This window comes from Camellia sinensis, chromosome 6, assembly GCF_055761805.1.
Source record: "Camellia sinensis isolate YWXY chromosome 6, ASM5576180v1, whole genome shotgun sequence".
In the NCBI taxonomy this organism is placed as follows: Eukaryota; Viridiplantae; Streptophyta; class Magnoliopsida; order Ericales; family Theaceae; genus Camellia; species Camellia sinensis.
The window spans coordinates 200536229-200553906 of record NC_138966.1 but is presented as its reverse complement, the minus strand read 5'-3'; the positions used below and the strand labels follow the sequence as shown (position 1 = coordinate 200553906).

At 38.5% G+C, this 17678-nt stretch overlaps 1 long non-coding RNA gene across 1 annotated transcript in view; it reads left to right on the top strand.

The window, feature by feature from the left end:
* The first annotated feature begins 210 nt into the window (after positions 1-210).
* Positions 211-17678, top strand: part of LOC114264453 (uncharacterized) — a 47626-nt gene continuing 30158 nt past the window's right edge. Inside the window, exons 1-4 of the long non-coding RNA XR_014333814.1 lie at positions 211-567; positions 4386-4499; positions 4623-4660; positions 5106-5210. This is a non-coding gene — a long non-coding RNA (uncharacterized LOC114264453). The remainder of the gene's footprint in view (positions 568-4385; positions 4500-4622; positions 4661-5105; positions 5211-17678) is intronic.

Genomic DNA, 17678 nt, shown 5'->3' with positions numbered 1-17678 from the left:
AAAAAAAATTAGTCGCCGTATATTGATTTTTGGCTACTAAAATATTAGTCGCTGAATGAAAAATATATATATATTTTTTTTATCTTTGGTAACCTATCTTCAGCGACTAAAATTTAGTCAGAAGATGTGTTCAAAATTTTACTGGGAAATATTTCATATTGGTGCCTAAATTTTTGCCCAAATCTATTACTTCTTCACACAGTTCTTTCCCTCTCTTGCTCTCTTTCTGTCTCTCTCTCTCTCACACAGAGAATCAATTACCACCGCCCCTCATCTCAGCATCGCACACAACCAATTGGGAAGAACCTAATCGTTGATATCAAGAGTTTTGGGGTTTCGAGAGTTTTGTTGCCGAGAGAGATATTTGGGAAGAACCCAATCATTGATATCGCTGATGGTGGCGCTCAGCCGCCGGATGTTTCATTATCGCTAGAGAATTCATCGGAATTGTATGTGTCGCCGAGTCATTTGTTATCGCCGCTGGGTCAAGAAATCTGATCTGAAGTGGCTGGGAATAGCGTACAGAGATTTGTTCTTGCTCTTTGTTGTATGGCATTGTATCTATGGGTACGAGATTGATCATTTCTTATCATAATTGTTACTTTTTTCTTTCTTTTTTTCTGAGTTTGTTTGTGTATTTTTGCAATTGATTATCATACGAGTAATTGAATTTGGGGCTACAAAATTAGCCCTTTTTTTTCTTTTTTACTCTTCTGATGATGACGTTCATTTTGTTGATTTTGAAATAATTTAGATGAAATAGGACCAATTTTGCTTGTAGAATTGCATTTTGTTGTTGTAAAAAGATTGAATTTTGATCATTGTTATCAACTCAATTGTGGATTTTGAATAAGCATATATTTGGGGTTTCTTTCTAGTGCGTGTTCATTTTGATGTCTAATTGTAACAAAAAAAATTATATAATTCTAACATATAATAAAAAAAATTTAATTAGTTGTATGTATTTTATTTTAAGAATAATACTAGCAATTTGATATGAGTAAGTATAGTATATTTTTTTGAAAGCTAATCAAATTCATTGGTTGTTGAAAAAGTCATTCAGACATTAAAATTTGAACTTCCTAGATTATTAGTTAGTGTTTCTACAAGTTAGGATAGCAACCATAGAATATTGAGTTAAATAATAACTAAAAGCCCCATTATTAGTTTATGAGTTGCACTATAGAGTTTTATGTGTACTTGACATGTTTGCTCGAGGCATGTCCAGTTAGTCATGTCAAACACATGTACCTTATCCAAGTGTTGCATGTCCAACACAACTACTTCATGCTTTTAGAGAAGTCCATGTAACATATCTAGTAAATGTGACATGTTAGAGAAATTGAAGACTCTCACACATGCATGTGTGCGCATACAATACAACTATACACCTAACTTCAGCAAAAGATATAGAGTGCTTGAATCCTCAACTTTATCATCCTAGAAGTCCAAAGCAAACCCTATCTTCTTCAAGAGAATGTCCATGATTTGCCAGCGCGTAGCCTGATTCATTCTCTTCCATAGAACAAAATTAAGAAATTAAGCCATTAATGGCTATTTTAAAATCCCCAGAGGCCTCATAATTCCACCACTACAACTACTGTTTTGTCTACTTGGTAGTAATTCTGTAATCCAAATATAATTCCAAACTCTAAAAATAAGCCCAGTGAGTTCTAGTAACCATTAATCAAATTGTCAAAGTTCTTCAACCAATCATAGAAATAGAAAGAGTTCCATTTAGTTGAGTTCAACAAAGTAATAAAATAGGCGTAACATAGCAACGACTTGAAAAAAAGAGACAGCAAGACAATTCCATTATGAATAAATTACAGGAAGTGATAGTATAGAGTGATGCATCCCATCACCCCTATAAGTCTCAAGAAGAAAGAGGAATGTTGATTGTTGTGAGACTAGGTGCATGCAGATTGTTACAATGTTACTTAAGATTAATAGTGCTAAAAGAATTTAAAAAATAGGATTTGCTACTTGGAAGATGAAGATAAAACAAAGTGAATAGAGTTTGGTGCCCCAGCTTCTAGACCAAACGCTAGCATTTCCCCTCAATATTATAAGCGCCACTATGGCCCCCTGAGCTGTTCCTAATAGGCATATTCAAGTAGTGAGGGAGAGCTCAGTGGGATATATCTTTAGCGTGATTGCCTAGAGCAACATAAACAAATATAATTATGATCTCAGATAAAATTTGACTCCGTTCAATTTGGATGATAACACCAAACAGTTTTAAACTCGCACCTCACTATGTATGTGTGCTCAAATTGTCAGTTAATGTAGAATGAAACATCAAACGCTTTGTTCCCATAGGCAATGCCTTATTCATATCAATTACAATAGATCTACTATGTGTGCTCAAATTGTCAGTTAAGGTGATTGGCTTGTTTAAACTGAAAAATTTAATATATATATATATATATATGAATGAACAAAAAACAATCTAGGGGTGATCTGGTCATTTGGACATTTCATTTCATTCTATGCAGTATTATCTACTGAATATCATGTTATAGCTCTTCCTTCCTGTCTCTCTCGATTTGGTTATTGAAATTGTAAGCAAGAAACTACACGTTTAAGCAAGAAGTTGGCTGATCTGTTGCTTATTTGTGTTGTATGTGTGTGTATATATGTATAGAAAGGATCTAGCTACTTTTTCTAAGTAATCTTGTTGTAGCCATCAATTTCTGAGGATAAAATTAGTTTTCATTTTGCCATTTCTAATGAGAATGTGAACATGTGGAATTCTAGATGGTTTTTTAAGCATGTACTAGCTATAAGGTAATCTTACTGTTTCCACAATAAGTTTCCTGAACATTCTTTAAGATTATTGGTCATTTTTTATTCTCCAAGATTGCAATTCAGAAAATTTGAATAATCACTGTGGCATTTAAATTGAACATATTACAAGGGCAAATGGCCATATCGAACTTTTGTACCCAACCAAAATAGCAGGGACTAAAATGTTCTGAAGTTAAATGAACAACACTTTGTATTTTGAGTTTTTTCCTCTTCCAAATCCCTTTAATGGCTCTCATCTTCAAATCTTGTGCATGTAGAAACAGAGAATCCACAATGGCATGGATCACACTCTGACCTAATGACACTCAAATTCTTAGTAAGCTAGATCAATTTGGTTATTTTGCCCGCCCACCCACCCACCCCCTCTTTATGTATATACATATACATATATGCATATGTGCTCCAAAAAATCAGTTCCACACCCAAGTTAGAGAACATTATCAAGGGGCTCTACTTCTATGTGAAAAGAAATAGGAAAATGCTCATTCTATATATCTTTAATTTTATGTGAAAAGAAGTAGCTTGTGAGGTGTGTTATGTTAACGTTGAACTAATTTATATATGTGTGTGTCTTTATGTAATGTCAATCAATATATATATAAGCCTTGTTTGTCACAAAACTTCATTCTATATATCTTTAATTTTTTGTGTTGGTTTTGCATCATTTTTCTTGTTAGTTTTCTATCTTTACAAAATATTAAAAATGTTGTCGGTAATTTATAACTTAAATATTTATGCTCAAGTAACTAAAAAACTATCTTAATTTGAAATGTTCAATGCCCTCTTAACCTTGATCAATGTCCTATCTTTTTTGACAAATCTGATCAATGTCCTATCTTAAGCTAGATCGACATTATAAATCACTTTGCCATATACTGTATGCAGATTTTCTGCAATCATTTTAAGTCCAGCCTTTTTTTATTTCCAGCATAGATTATGGTAATTTAGAATGCAAAGATCAAGTGCTCATTATCTCTTGAGCTTATTATTTATGCTTATTGTAATTTGGTTATCTTGTTAGGTGCAGATATTAGGGCAGAAAATACCTCAAACTCCATCTATAATTATGCAATTAGCTTGCCAAATTTAGCGATAAGGAACCTCTCATGAATGCTGCTGGTAATGTTCTTGAGGCCTCAATTTTATGAGGCACTTATGCTCTAGAAGCAGCTTGCTCCTTCCATTTTTAAGTATACAAGTCATCTGTATTTCTTGTAATGAAAGGAAAAAAAATCTAGACAACTTTCTCAGCCAAAAATTAAAATTGTGTTGTTCTGAACATATTTAAGAGTAGGACAGGACTTGGCGTAGGGGTATGGTTGCACTATTGTGATTTAGGTATTATGGGTTATTCTTTGAACATTTCTATAGGTTCTAAAATTGTCGAAATTTATGATCAGTATTGATTACTAATATTGTTGTGATTAACTGAAGGTATAAATTAATATACTTGACATTGGTCATCTACGTATTTTTCACCTCATGTTTTCAAGGTGTTGGAAGTGATTCATTTTGCTGTTATCATTCTACAGATTGCTTTCAGATAACTTACACATGTAATCATTTTAATGTAGGTTCACATGGCTCTTGATATAGTTGATCAGATGTTCGAAGCAGGTTTAACCTTATCAATAGAAACATTTCATTCCATATTACATGCATGCGGGGAGGGTTGTGACTACAACTTGGTACAACATCACTAGTTTTTAATTTCTCACTTTTCTAAATCTGATTATGTTTCTCTCAGATCTATCAGCTACCAACTCCTTTTCTCTTTCCATTATTGTACCCTTTTGGTTGTTCTATTTCAGTTCAAAACATGAGTAAAGAAAAGTTCTTGAAGATCCAGGTACTCTTTTATAAATGATATATATACTTACATACATATATGTATATATATATATAGGCATTCCCACACTATTACGTTGTTTTCTTGAAATGCTTTGCTTGTTTTAATGGAAGTTTAATTGTGTCCTCTTTAACATGCCAGACCAAAATTACAAAGTTCAGATCATCCTGATTTTCCAACAGTGACCTGTTCATTGTAACCAAAAAGATGGTTGGCAATGTTCATATATATATATAGATAGATAGATATACATCTTGGAAGTTGTTTAGTGATCTGGGCACAAACCACTATTCTGGTGTGGCTTAATACACATACATACAAATTGGGGGTTTAATGCCACATATTTAGCTTCAAAAGGAACATCTCTGCTTTCCAAATTTTATAGATGGTTTATTTACTTTTTTTGTTTTAAAAATGACATTAATTGTTACTTGCATGGACAAAGGAAATATTACTTGCGTGGATTTGGCATAGGCCAACAACCCTCTTCCATATCTGATACTGCGGCACGAGCTTCATTTTGGTTCTTCAGCTGCAATGGGTATTTGAGGTACTTCTCCAATTCTTCAATTCTCCAATTCTTTAAATTAATAGTGAATAGAGTAGTTTAATGGTTGTCAATAATCCTTTGGTCACAGTTGTATATAACCATTTAGATTTAACTAACAGACTCCATGTATTAGTTTGAATACATCATGGTTAATGTAAAAGAAATCAAATAAACTGCTAATGTTTTTTGCTGCAAATAATATCAGAGCTTTCTTGGTGGAAAATGTATGAATGATACTCTCATAAGTTTGTGGAAGAGAAACAAATGTGTAAGAATAGGAGCTTCTATTAGACATCACTTTGAGCCAATTGCCTCCGGTCTCATAGAAACCAAAGAAATTGTCTGTTTTTCTTTTTCTTTTTTCCTTTAAAGGTCTAGAATTGTATATTCTTTTATTACATCTTTTATATCCTGCTTGAGTGGAAAGTAATGCTGTGAACTGCTCCATATATGTGTGGTTAATTTATTTTTTTTCTTAAAGAAAAGCCAAAAATCTTGATTTCTTTTTTGTTTTCATTGATCAGTTTGACAAATCTTAGAAACATGTGTCCTGTTTGTAAATTTTAAGAAACATATGAACCTTAGATAAATGTAAGGTCAAAAGAATCTGTGACAACTGAATGTAGTTGTATGCCTACATAAACATGTCATTTCATTTTTACTCAAACTTATCTATTTACTTTGACAACTTTCTTTAACTTACTTAAACTTAGTCGAAAAAAGGCGTTCCGGGGATGAAAATTCAAAACAACCCCCGAACCACCGTGTGGCCCGCACGGACAGCTTCCCCTTGACTAATAGGATAAGTCATAGAAAATTCCCTATAAGGATAAGTCATAGAAAATTCCCTTAAAAAGCGAGTTTCGGGGCGAAAATTGAAAACAGCCCCCGAACGACCGTATGGCTCACATGGACAGTTTGCCCATGACAAATAGGACTTGTGACAATTGACGGAACGTCATTCGGACCCGTAGGTAGAGAGTTAGAGCCGAATACGGCCTAAACTTACTCGAAAAACAGCTTTCCGGGGGCAAAAATTCATAACAGCCCCCGAAGTTATGAATTGTGTGTTTAAGATTTGTGTGTTTATTGTCCAATAGTTATGTCTACCTCTACAAACTTATAGAAGAAATTTGAAATTTACTTTAGTTGTTTGGAAGCCCTGTGAATTTGAAATTGTTTCATTTGATATTCTTTCATGTTGACTGATTCTGTTTCTCTCTCTGTCTCCCCCAAATTCTCCCTCAGTGAGCACTAATCCATTCATGAGTGTGGATAATTTTAAATTGACTAAAAAGGGTCATCCAAGTCACCCGTATGTAGATCTCTTGATGTCTCTCTCTAATAGGTCATAACTTTTCCAAAGTTTAGAACCTTCTGCAGAGTGATAATGTACAAGGGGTTCCAACAATATTGTGGTGTGATGTGATAATGTTGCATGTTTTAGTGTCACGACCCAAACCCGGCCCTATGGGTTTAGCACCGTAACCGGCCAGTAATCCGAGATTACCGAAGGCCTGCTGAACAGTAATACAGTAAAACAGAGTACAGGGCCTGGCGGAAGCCAATACAGTAAATAAATAGTGTCCATTGAGCTGTGACAGTCTGTATGCGAAAAGGCTTTTCATATATTCACACATAAACAGTACAGAACAGTATGTACAATATTCACATCCATTCAACTAGGGACTCAACCCTACAGAACAGTACAGAAAACATTCCGTCTGTACAAAACAGTACGGTCTATACAAAACAGTAAAACAGTACAGAAGGGGGAAAACCAGACAAAACACCCCCAAGCCATAGCATGGCAACTCGGAACCTCGCAGTGAGGCACAAAGGCTGGCTTGACAAAACTGGAGTAACCCTGACGCCTCTAGTTGCGGTCTGGTGCCTGTACACCTACATATATATATGAGCAGTGAGCTAAAGCCCAGTGAATAACATAAAGCGTAAAGAGGTTTAGAATGAATGTCCTTACAGTAATGAAAACAGTCCAATTCAATCAGTATTTCAGTTGTTCAGTACAGTAAACAGTCATATGTGGTACATCCATTAGTATAACAGTAACAGTAGGTCTTAAAAGACCGAACAGTAATGATGGCCATCAGTCAGTAAACAGTAGTGGTTCCACGAGGGAACCGACAGAGATCTCTGTAACAGTAACAGTAACAGTAAACCGTAGATACTAAGGATGCCACAGTACAGTTCAGAAATAAAGGACATACATTCATTCAGTAAATAATACCAGTTCAGTAAACAGTTCAGTTCAGTATTCAAAAGATAATCAGTTGAACATATCTTTACACAATTGTTACTCACAGAGTTCTGGGCTACAGTATGCTAGAGCGTGTCTCCCCAGTCGCCAACCCTACACAGTTCACAGGTTGAACACACTAAGCTACATAGTTGGGAAATCTCATAACTTAATCCCTAATTTGCCTTGGTGTGTTCTACATCTATACCCTCATTAAGATGCCTTAAACTAGGCCTAAGAATGCCTAGGATGGGATGAGGATGCAAAAATACACTTAGAAAACATTTTGCAAACTTTGCTGAAAATAGGGGCTTCGCTCGAGCGAGACTTTATCCGCTCGAGCGTAAGTCCAAAATCAAATGCTTCGCTCGAGCGAGGAATCCTTCGCTCGAGCGGTCTGCAAAACAGTAAAAGTACTGGATGCTGAAATTTTACGCGCGATGGTCGCTCGATGGTCGCTCGAGCGGAGCCCTGGACAAAGGTGCTTGCTCGAGCGGGGAATCCTTCGCTCGAGCGAGGAAGCCAAATCTGGAATTTCCAGATCTGCCTCCCAAGCTCATACCAAGCATTCTACCACTCCAAACTCGACCTCTTGGGCCCAAATTCTGGAAAACATCATTAAATTCAATGTATAACAAGTTTCAAAGCTCAATTTATGAATTCAAGCCCCAAAGGTGAGTCAATTAAAACCACATTCAAACCCATTTTCAAGAACAACATTCAAACATGTCATGCATGAGTTTTTAAACCAAATTAAAGCTCCAAAACTTGATCAAATGAGCTCATTTCTTCAAGAACATGATGAATTCATGGAGTATGACCAAAAGATGGACATGCATGTAACCTTTTGCCATGAAAACAACTCAAATATTTACATTACAAACATGCATGCATGAAATGAGTTCCAAATCAACACAATGAACCAATTCTAGACTTGAATCACTAGAGGCTCAAGAATCTAACATGAATGAGCTCAAACACAACAAAGAGGGGTTGAATTCCTTACCTAGAGCTTTAGTTACAAGGTGAGGAAGTTAAATTTGCAACCTATGTTCCAATTCCTTCAATTTCCAAGCAATTCACAAGGTAGAACTCAATTTCTCTCCCTCTCCCTCTCTTGGTCGGTTAAGCACAAGAAAATGGCTGAGCAAATGTGTTTTGATTCAAGTATAAGGCTCAAGTGTGTGTATATGAGATAGTGGCAAAATGGTAAATATGGCAAACTCTTTAATTGGCTTATTTTTAATCTAATTTAATCATACCTAATCAGTTTTCAGATAAATATACCATAAAATCACATTAATTATGAGGGTCACGGAACATCAATCGGTTTCTAATTCGGCCGCCGATAAGGCCTTCAATTAGCAGTTTAAACATATAAACATGAACAGATAATCAGACAATCAAACAGATAGAATGCAATTAACTAACATATACTCAGTCAATTCAGTTTCAATTTCAGTCAGTCAGTTCAGTATTTCATTCAGTTCGATTATCAGTCAGTTATCAGTTCCGTTTAACAGTAATCGGTCAGTCATTAATCAGTAAACAGTATGAGGGTTGTTACAGTCTCCCCTCCTTATAAAGAGTTTAGTCCTCTAAACTCGAGTTACCTTCATTCTGGAAGAAAACAGGATTCAGTGGAAACAGTTCAGGATATCTTTTGGCCATGTCATCTTCCCTTTCCCAAGTGGCGTACACGCCACCGTGGTTTTGCCAGTCAACTTTCACTAACGGGATCCCTTTGTTCCTCAGTTTCTTGATTCGTCGGTTTACAATCTGTATAGGCCGTTCCTCGTAAGTCTAGTCATCACTCAACACTATCCGAGTAGGCTCAATCACATGGAAGGGATCCCGGAGATAGTCTCTTAACATAGAAATGTGGAAGACGTTATGCATATGCTCCATTTCAGGAGGAAGCGCAACTTGATACGCCACCGGATTGATTTTCTCAATGATCTCATATGGTCCGACGTATCTCGGTGCTAACTTGCCTTTGACTCCAAAACGAGTCTGGCCTTTCATTGGTGTCACTTTCACAAAAACATGATCACCCACTTCATACTCTCTGTCCCGTCTTCTGACATCTGCATAACTTTTCTGTCTACTCTGTGCAGTTTTCAGTCTTTGCTGTATCAGTTTCACTTTTTCAGTTGTTTCATACACAATCTCGGGCCCAAGCAAAGGCCCATCTCCAACTTCTGCCCAGCAAATTGGAGATCTACATTTTCTGCCATACAATGCCTCAAAAGGCGCCATACCAATACTCGAATGGTAGCTGTTGTTGTAGGCGAATTCAGCTAGTGGCAGATGACTTTCCCAATTTCCCTGAAAATCAAGGACACACATTCTCAGTAAATCCTCCAGAGTTTGGATGGTCCTTTCTGATTGGCCATCTGTCTGAGGATGGTAGGCACTACTCAGTCTCAGTTCAGTACCCAATGCAGTCTGTAGGCTTTGCCAAAACCTCGATGTAAACTTCGAATCCCTGTCAGAAATAATAGACACAGGCACTCCATGCAGTCTTACAATTTCATCAATATAGATGACAGCCAATTTGTCCGCATTATAGATTGTCTTGACAGGTAAGAAGTGAGCAGATTTGGTTAGTCTATCAACAATAACCCAAATTGAATCCATACCTTTTTTGGAGCGAGGTAATCCGATGATAAAATCCATCGTGATATGCTCCCATTTCCACTCTGGTATGGGTAGGGGTTGCAATAGTCCGGCAGGTCGTTGATGTTCAGCTTTGACCTGTTGGCAATGAAGACATTTGGATACAAAATCAGCAATTTCTTTCTTCATTCCCGGCCACCAGAAATTCTGTTTCAGATCTTGGTACATTTTCGTATTCCCCGGATGGATAGACAATTTCGAATTGTGGCCTTCTTGCAGAACTCTTCTTTTCAGTTCAGTATCATTTGGTACACACAGTCTTTCTTGAAATTTCAGTACATTATTCTCAAATTTGAATCCCGGCCTCGGTTTAGACTCTCTTTCTTCGATGATCTTTTTCAAGAAGTCATCCAGTTGCTGTTTCTCTTTAACCTCTTCAATCAGTGCCGGTTGAGCAGAAATAGCAGCTAAGATTCCACCTTGTTCTCTCAAAACAATTTCAATTTCAGATTTTTCAAGGTCACAAAGCAACTCTTTCTGCCCTGTAAGCAAACAGGCTAAGTTTCCAATCGACTTCCGGCTCAATGCATCGGCAACGGTATTGGCTTTTCCCGGATGGTACAATATCTGTAGGTCATAGTCTTTAATCAGTTCCAGCCATCTCCGCTGTCTCATATTCAGTTCTTTCTGTGTGAAGAAATACTTTAAAATCTTGTGGTCGGTGTATACTTCACATGTCACCCCGTACAGATAGTGACGCTAGATTTTCAGTGCAAATACTACTGCAGCAAGTTCCAGATCATGGGTTGGGTAGTTCTTTTCATGCGGTCTCAGTTGTCGGGAAGCATAAGCAATAACTCTCCCATTCTGCATTAAAACACACCCCAGACCCTTATGAGAAGCATCACTAAATACAGTATAACCATCCGTACCTGTAGGTAAGGTCAAAACTGGTGCAGTCACAAGTTGAGTTTTCAATTCCTGGAACGCAGATTCTCTTTGGTCAGTCCAGTCAAATGATGTCCCCTTTTGTGTTAACTGTGTCAGTGGTAGGGCAATTTTGGAGAAATCTTTGACAAATCTTCTGTAATATCCAGCCAATCCCAAAAAGCTTCGGACTTCAGTCACATTTGTTGGTCTAGGCCAGTTCACTACAGCTTCAATTTTCTGCGGATCAACAGAAATTCCATCTTTGCTAACAACATGCCCCAAAAACATAACATGGTCAAGCCAGAATTCACATTTAGACAGTTTAGCATACAGTTTCTGTTCTCTTAAGGTTTGCAGGGCAAGTCTCAGATGATGTTCATGCTGTTCTATACTTTTGGAGTAAATCAATATGTCATCGATAAATACAACAATAAAGTCATCAAGGTACGGTTTAAAAATTCTGTTCATGAGGTCCATAAAAGCAGCTGGTGCGTTCGTGACTCCAAAAGGCATAACTAGAAATTCATAATGTCCATACCTTGTTCTAAAAGCAGTTTTATCAATGTCTTCCGGTTTAACCTTCAACTGATGGTATCCGGATCTGAGATCAATCTTGGAAAATACTTTAGCACCCTGTAACTGATCAAACAGGTCATCAATACGCGGTAATGGGTATTTGTTCTTTACAGTTACCTTATTCAGTTCACGGTAGTCAATGCATAGTCTCAGTGAGCCATCTTTCTTCTTTACAAACAAAACTGGTGCACCCCATGGTGAGGTACTCGGTCTGATGAACTTTTTGTCTAGCAGTTCTTGCAGTTGCACTTTTAGTTCTTTCAATTCAGTTGGAGCCATTCGGTATGGAGCTTTAGAAACTGGTTGTGTTCCGGGAATCACATCAATGGTAAATTCAATCTCCCTGTCGGTCAAATCCCCTGGAAGATTATCTGGAAAAACATCTGGAAATTCGCTGCCTATAGGAATACAGTTCACGTTAGCATTATCATCAGTAGATACAGTCAGTACAGAACACAGATATCCTTTACACCCCTTTCTAATTAATTTAACAGCTTTTACTGACGAAATCAAATACGGAGGAGGTACTACTCCACTCCCATTAAACACAAATTCAGGCAGACCAGGTGGACGGAAAACAACTTGCTTGGTCACACAGTCAATAGTGGCATGATATTTTTGTAACCAATCCATCCCCAATATTACGTCAAAATGATCAATGTTCAATGGCAGTAAGTCAATAAACAGATGCATATCCCCAACAATGATTTCACATGCGGGGTACATATAAGCACATGTCATGGACCCTCCTACGGGTGATGATACGGCTAGCAGATAGTTCATGGGTTCTAAGGGTCTATTCAATTTCCGTGAAAAAGCATGCGATACATAAGAATGTGTAGACCCCGAATCAATCAATACATATGCATTTTGTGTACAGATAGAGAGAATACCTGACACAACGGTCTCGGTATTCTGCACATCTCCCGGTACTAGTGCGAACACTCGGCCTTGCCTCACAGGCTCTTTCCCGGTAGCTCTGGGGTTAGGCTTTGGTGGAGCATTTGATACTGCTGCGCTTGGTGCAGCTTTACCACTGGCTTGTGGAGCAGAGGGGCAGTCTTTAACCATGTGGCCCACCTTGCCACACCTGTAACAGGCTCCAGATATTCTGTAACAGACTCCCTTGTGCTTCTTGCCACACTCAGGACAGGGTGGTATGAATCCACTCCCTTGACTGGGGCTAGTTATCGTCCCCGTATTCTGTTTCTTATTGGCTGGGTTGTGCTTGCCTTTCTTGAATTTGAAACCTTGCCTTTTTCCATGCCATTTAGTTGTTGGTGTTTCAGATTGTTTCACTGCTGCAATGTTCGACTCGGCCATCAATGCCCGATCGAGAACACCCACAAAAGTCGGTAGTTTCAAGACATTTATTCGATCAAGGATCGCAACATTAAGGCCACCTTCGAATTTCCTGGCCTTCTTATATTCAGTATCCACCATATGCGGTGCATAACGGGCAAGTTCAGTGAATTTTGTTTCATATTCTGCAACGGACATTGTGCCCTGCTTCAGTTGTTCAAATTCAATCACTTTCCTATCCCTAACACACTGTGGGAAGTACTTTTCGAAGAAGGACTCCTTGAACTGAGCCCAAGTCATAACAGTATTTGTTTCACGGATTAGCAACCACCACCTTCTAGCCTCTTCTTGTAAGGTGAAGGTAGCTAACAATACTTTATTTGCTTCTGAGCACGGAAACACTTCAAATAGTTTTTCTGTTTCAAGCACCCAAGCTTCAGCCTTTAACGGTTCGAGGCCTCCCTGAAAGGATGGCGGTTTCATCTTGCTGAATTTATGGGTGAGAGCAATAATATCCCCATCATCCACATTCGCATTAGGTTCCGGCTGTACCGGAGGAGGAGGAGGAGGGGGCTGTTGGTTCTGTTGCTCAAGTCTAGCAGTTATCAGTTCTATCATTCTTTCCATTCTTTCCATTCTTGCCTCGGTAGACGAGGATTCAGGTTCATTTGCATTGTCCATTTCACTATAAGCAGTTATAACAGTTTTAAACATAAGCAGTCATTTGTTTAACAGTTTACCACATTAGCATGCATTCAGTCATAACATAACCACACACTTATCATGCTCATGAGATGCCCTAATGACTTTTCTAGGACACCCTATAGCTCATTCGGACACGTGTGTGCGGTATAACTCGTGGTAAGTATCGCTCTGATACCACTCTGTCACGACCCAAACCCGGCCCTATGGGTTTAACACCGTAACCGGCTAGTAATCCGAGATTACCGAAGGCCTGCTGAACAGTAATACAGTAAAACAGAGTACAGGGCCTGGCGGAAGCCAATACAGTAAATAAATAGTGTCCATTGAGCTGTGACAGTCTGTATGCGAAAAGGCTTTTCATATATTCACACATAAACAGTACAGAACAGTATGTACAATATTCACATCCATTCAACTAGGGACTCAACCCTACAGAACAGTACAGAAAACATTCCGTCTGTACAAAACAGTACGGTCTATACAAAACAGTAAAACAGTACAGAAGGGGGAAAACCAGACAAAACACCCCCAAGCCATAGCATGGCAACTCGGAACCTCGCAGTGAGGCACAAAGGCTGGCTTGACAAAACTGGAGTAACCCTGACGCCTCTAGCTGCGGTCTGGTGCCTGTACACCTACATATATATATGAGCAGTGAGCTAAAGCCCAGTGAATAACATAAAGCGTAAAGAGGTTTAGAATGAATGTCCTTACAGTAATGAAAACAGTCCAATTCAATCAGTATTTCAGTTGTTCAGTACAGTAAACAGTCATATGTGGTACATCCATTAGTATAACAGTAACAGTAGGTCTTAAAAGACCGAACAGTAATGATGGCCATCAGTCAGTAAACAGTAGTGGTTCCACGAGGGAACCGACAGAGATCTCTGTAACAGTAACAGTAACAGTAAACCGTAGATACTAAGGATGCCACAGTACAGTTCAGAAATAAAGGACATACATTCATTCAGTAAATAATACCAGTTCAGTAAACAGTTCAGTTCAGTATTCAAAAGATAATCAGTTGAACATATCTTTACACAATTGTTACTCACAGAGTTCTGGGCTACAGTATGCTAGAGCGTGTCTCCCCAGTCGCCAACCCTACACAGTTCACAGGTTGAACACACTAAGCTACATAGTTGGGAAATCTCATAACTTAATCCCTAATTTGCCTTGGTGTGTTCTACATCTATACCCTCATTAAGATGCCTTAAACTAGGCCTAAGAATGCCTAGGATGGGATGAGGATGCAAAAATACACTTAGAAAATATTTTGCAAACTTTGCTGAAAATAGGGGCTTCGCTCGAGCGAGACTTTATCCGCTCGAGCGTAAGTCCAAAATCAAATGCTTCGCTCGAGCGAGGAATCCTTCGCTCGAGCGGTCTGCAAAACAGTAAAAGTACTGGATGCTGAAATTTTACGCGCGATGGTCGCTCGAGCGGAGCCCTGGACAAAGGTGCTCGCTCGAGCGGGGAATCCTTCGCTCGAGCGAGGAAGCCAAATCTGGAATTTCCAGATCTGCCTCCCAAGCTCAAACCAAGCATTCTACCACTCCAAACTCGACCTCTTGGGCCCAAATTCTGGAAAACATCATTAAATTCAATGTATAACAAGTTTCAAAGCTCAATTTATGAATTCAAGCCCCAAAGGTGAGTCAATTAAAACCACATTCAAACCCATTTTCAAGAACAACATTCAAACATGTCATGCATGAGTTTTTAAACCAAATTAAAGCTCCAAAGCTTGATCAAATGAGCTCATTTCTTCAAGAACATGATGAATTCATGGAGTATGACCAAAAGATGGACATGCATGTAACCTTTTGCCATGAAAACAACTCAAATATCTACATTACAAACATGCATGCATGAAATGAGTTCCAAATCAACACAATGAACCAATTCTAGACTTGAATCACTAGAGGCTCAAGAATCTAACATGAATGAGCTCAAACACAACAAAGAGGGGTTGAATTCCTTACCTAGAGCTTTAGTTACAAGGTGAGGAAGTTAAATTTGCAACCTATGTTCCAATTCCTTCAATTTCCAAGCAATTCACAAGGTAGAACTCAATTTCTCTCCCTCTCCCTCTCTTGGTCGGTTAAGCACAAGAAAATGGCTGAGCAAATGTGTTTTGATTCAAGTATAAGGCTCAAGTGTGTGTATATGAGATAGTGGCAAAATGGTAAATATGGCAAACTCTTTAATTGGCTTATTTTTAATCTAATTTAATCATACCTAATCAGTTTTCAGATAAATATACCATAAAATCACATTAATTATGAGGGTCACGGAACATCAATCGGTTTCTAATTCGGCCGCCGATAAGGCCTTCAATTAGCAGTTTAAACATATAAACATGAACAGATAATCAGACAATCAAACAGATAGAATGCAATTAACTAACATATACTCAGTCAATTCAATTTCAATTTCAGTCAGTCAGTTCAGTATTTCATTCAGTTCGATTATCAGTCAGTTATCAGTTCCGTTTAACAGTAATCGGTCAGTCATTAATCAGTAAACAGTATGAGGGTTGTTACAGTCTCCCCTCCTTATAAAGAGTTTAGTCCTCTAAACTCGAGTTACCTTCATTCTGGAAGAAAACAGGATTCAGTGGAAACAGTTCAGGATATCTTTTGGCCATGTCATCTTCCCTTTCCCAAGTGGCGTACACGCCACCGTGGTTTTGCCAGTCAACTTTCACTAACGGGATCCCTTTGTTCCTCAGTTTCTTGATTCGTCGGTTTACAATCTGTATAGGCCGTTCCTCGTAAGTGTAGTCATCACTCAACACTATCCGAGTAGGCTCAATCACATGGAAGGGATCCCGGAGATAGTCTCTTAACATAGAAATGTGGAAGACGTTATGCATATGCTCCATTTCAGGAGGAAGCGCAACTTGATACGCCACCGGATTGATTTTCTCAATGATCTCATATGGTCCGACGTATCTCGGTGCTAACTTGCCTTTGACTCCAAAACGAGTCTGGCCTTTCATTGGTGTCACTTTCACAAAAACGTGATCACCCACTTCATACTCTCTGTCCCGTCTTCTGACATCTGCATAACTTTTCTGTCTACTCTGTGCAGTTTTCAGTCTTTGCTGTATCAGTTTCACTTTTTCAGTTGTTTCATACACAATCTCGGGCCCAAGCAAAGGCCCATCTCCAACTTCTGCCCAGCAAATTGGAGATCTACATTTTCTGCCATACAATGCCTCAAAAGGCGCCATACCAATACTCGAATGGTAGCTGTTGTTGTAGGCGAATTCAGCTAGTGGCAGATGACTTTCCCAATTTCCCTGAAAATCAAGGACACACATTCTCAGTAAATCCTCCAGAGTTTGGATGGTCCTTTCTGATTGGCCATCTGTCTGAGGATGGTAGGCACTACTCAGTCTCAGTTCAGTACCCAATGCAGTCTGTAGGCTTTGCCAAAACCTCGATGTAAACTTCGAATCCCTGTCAGAAATAATAGACACAGGCACTCCATGCAGTCTTACAATTTCATCAATATAGATGACAGCCAATTTGTCCGCATTATAGATTGTCTTGACAGGTAAGAAGTGAGCAGATTTGGTTAGTCTATCAACAATAACCCAAATTGAATCCATACCTTTTCTGGAGCGAGGTAATCCGACGATAAAATCCATCGTGATATGCTCCCATTTCCACTCTGGTATGGGTAGGGGTTGCAATAGTCCGGCAGGTCGTTGATGTTCAGCTTTGACCTGTTGGCAATGAAGACATTTGGATACAAAATCAGCAATTTCTTTCTTCATTCCCGGCCACCAGAAATTCTGTTTCAGATCTTGGTACATTTTCGTATTCCCCGGATGGATAGACAATTTCGAATTGTGGCCTTCTTGCAGAACTCTTCTTTTCAGTTCAGTATCATTTGGTACACACAGTCTTTCTTGAAATTTCAGTACATTATTCTCAAATTTGAATCCCGGCCTCGGTTTAGACTCTCTTTCTTCGATGATCTTTTTCAAGAAGTCATCCAGTTGCTGTTTCTCTTTAACCTCTTCAATCAGTGCCGGTTGAGCAGAAATAGCAGCTAAGATTCCACCT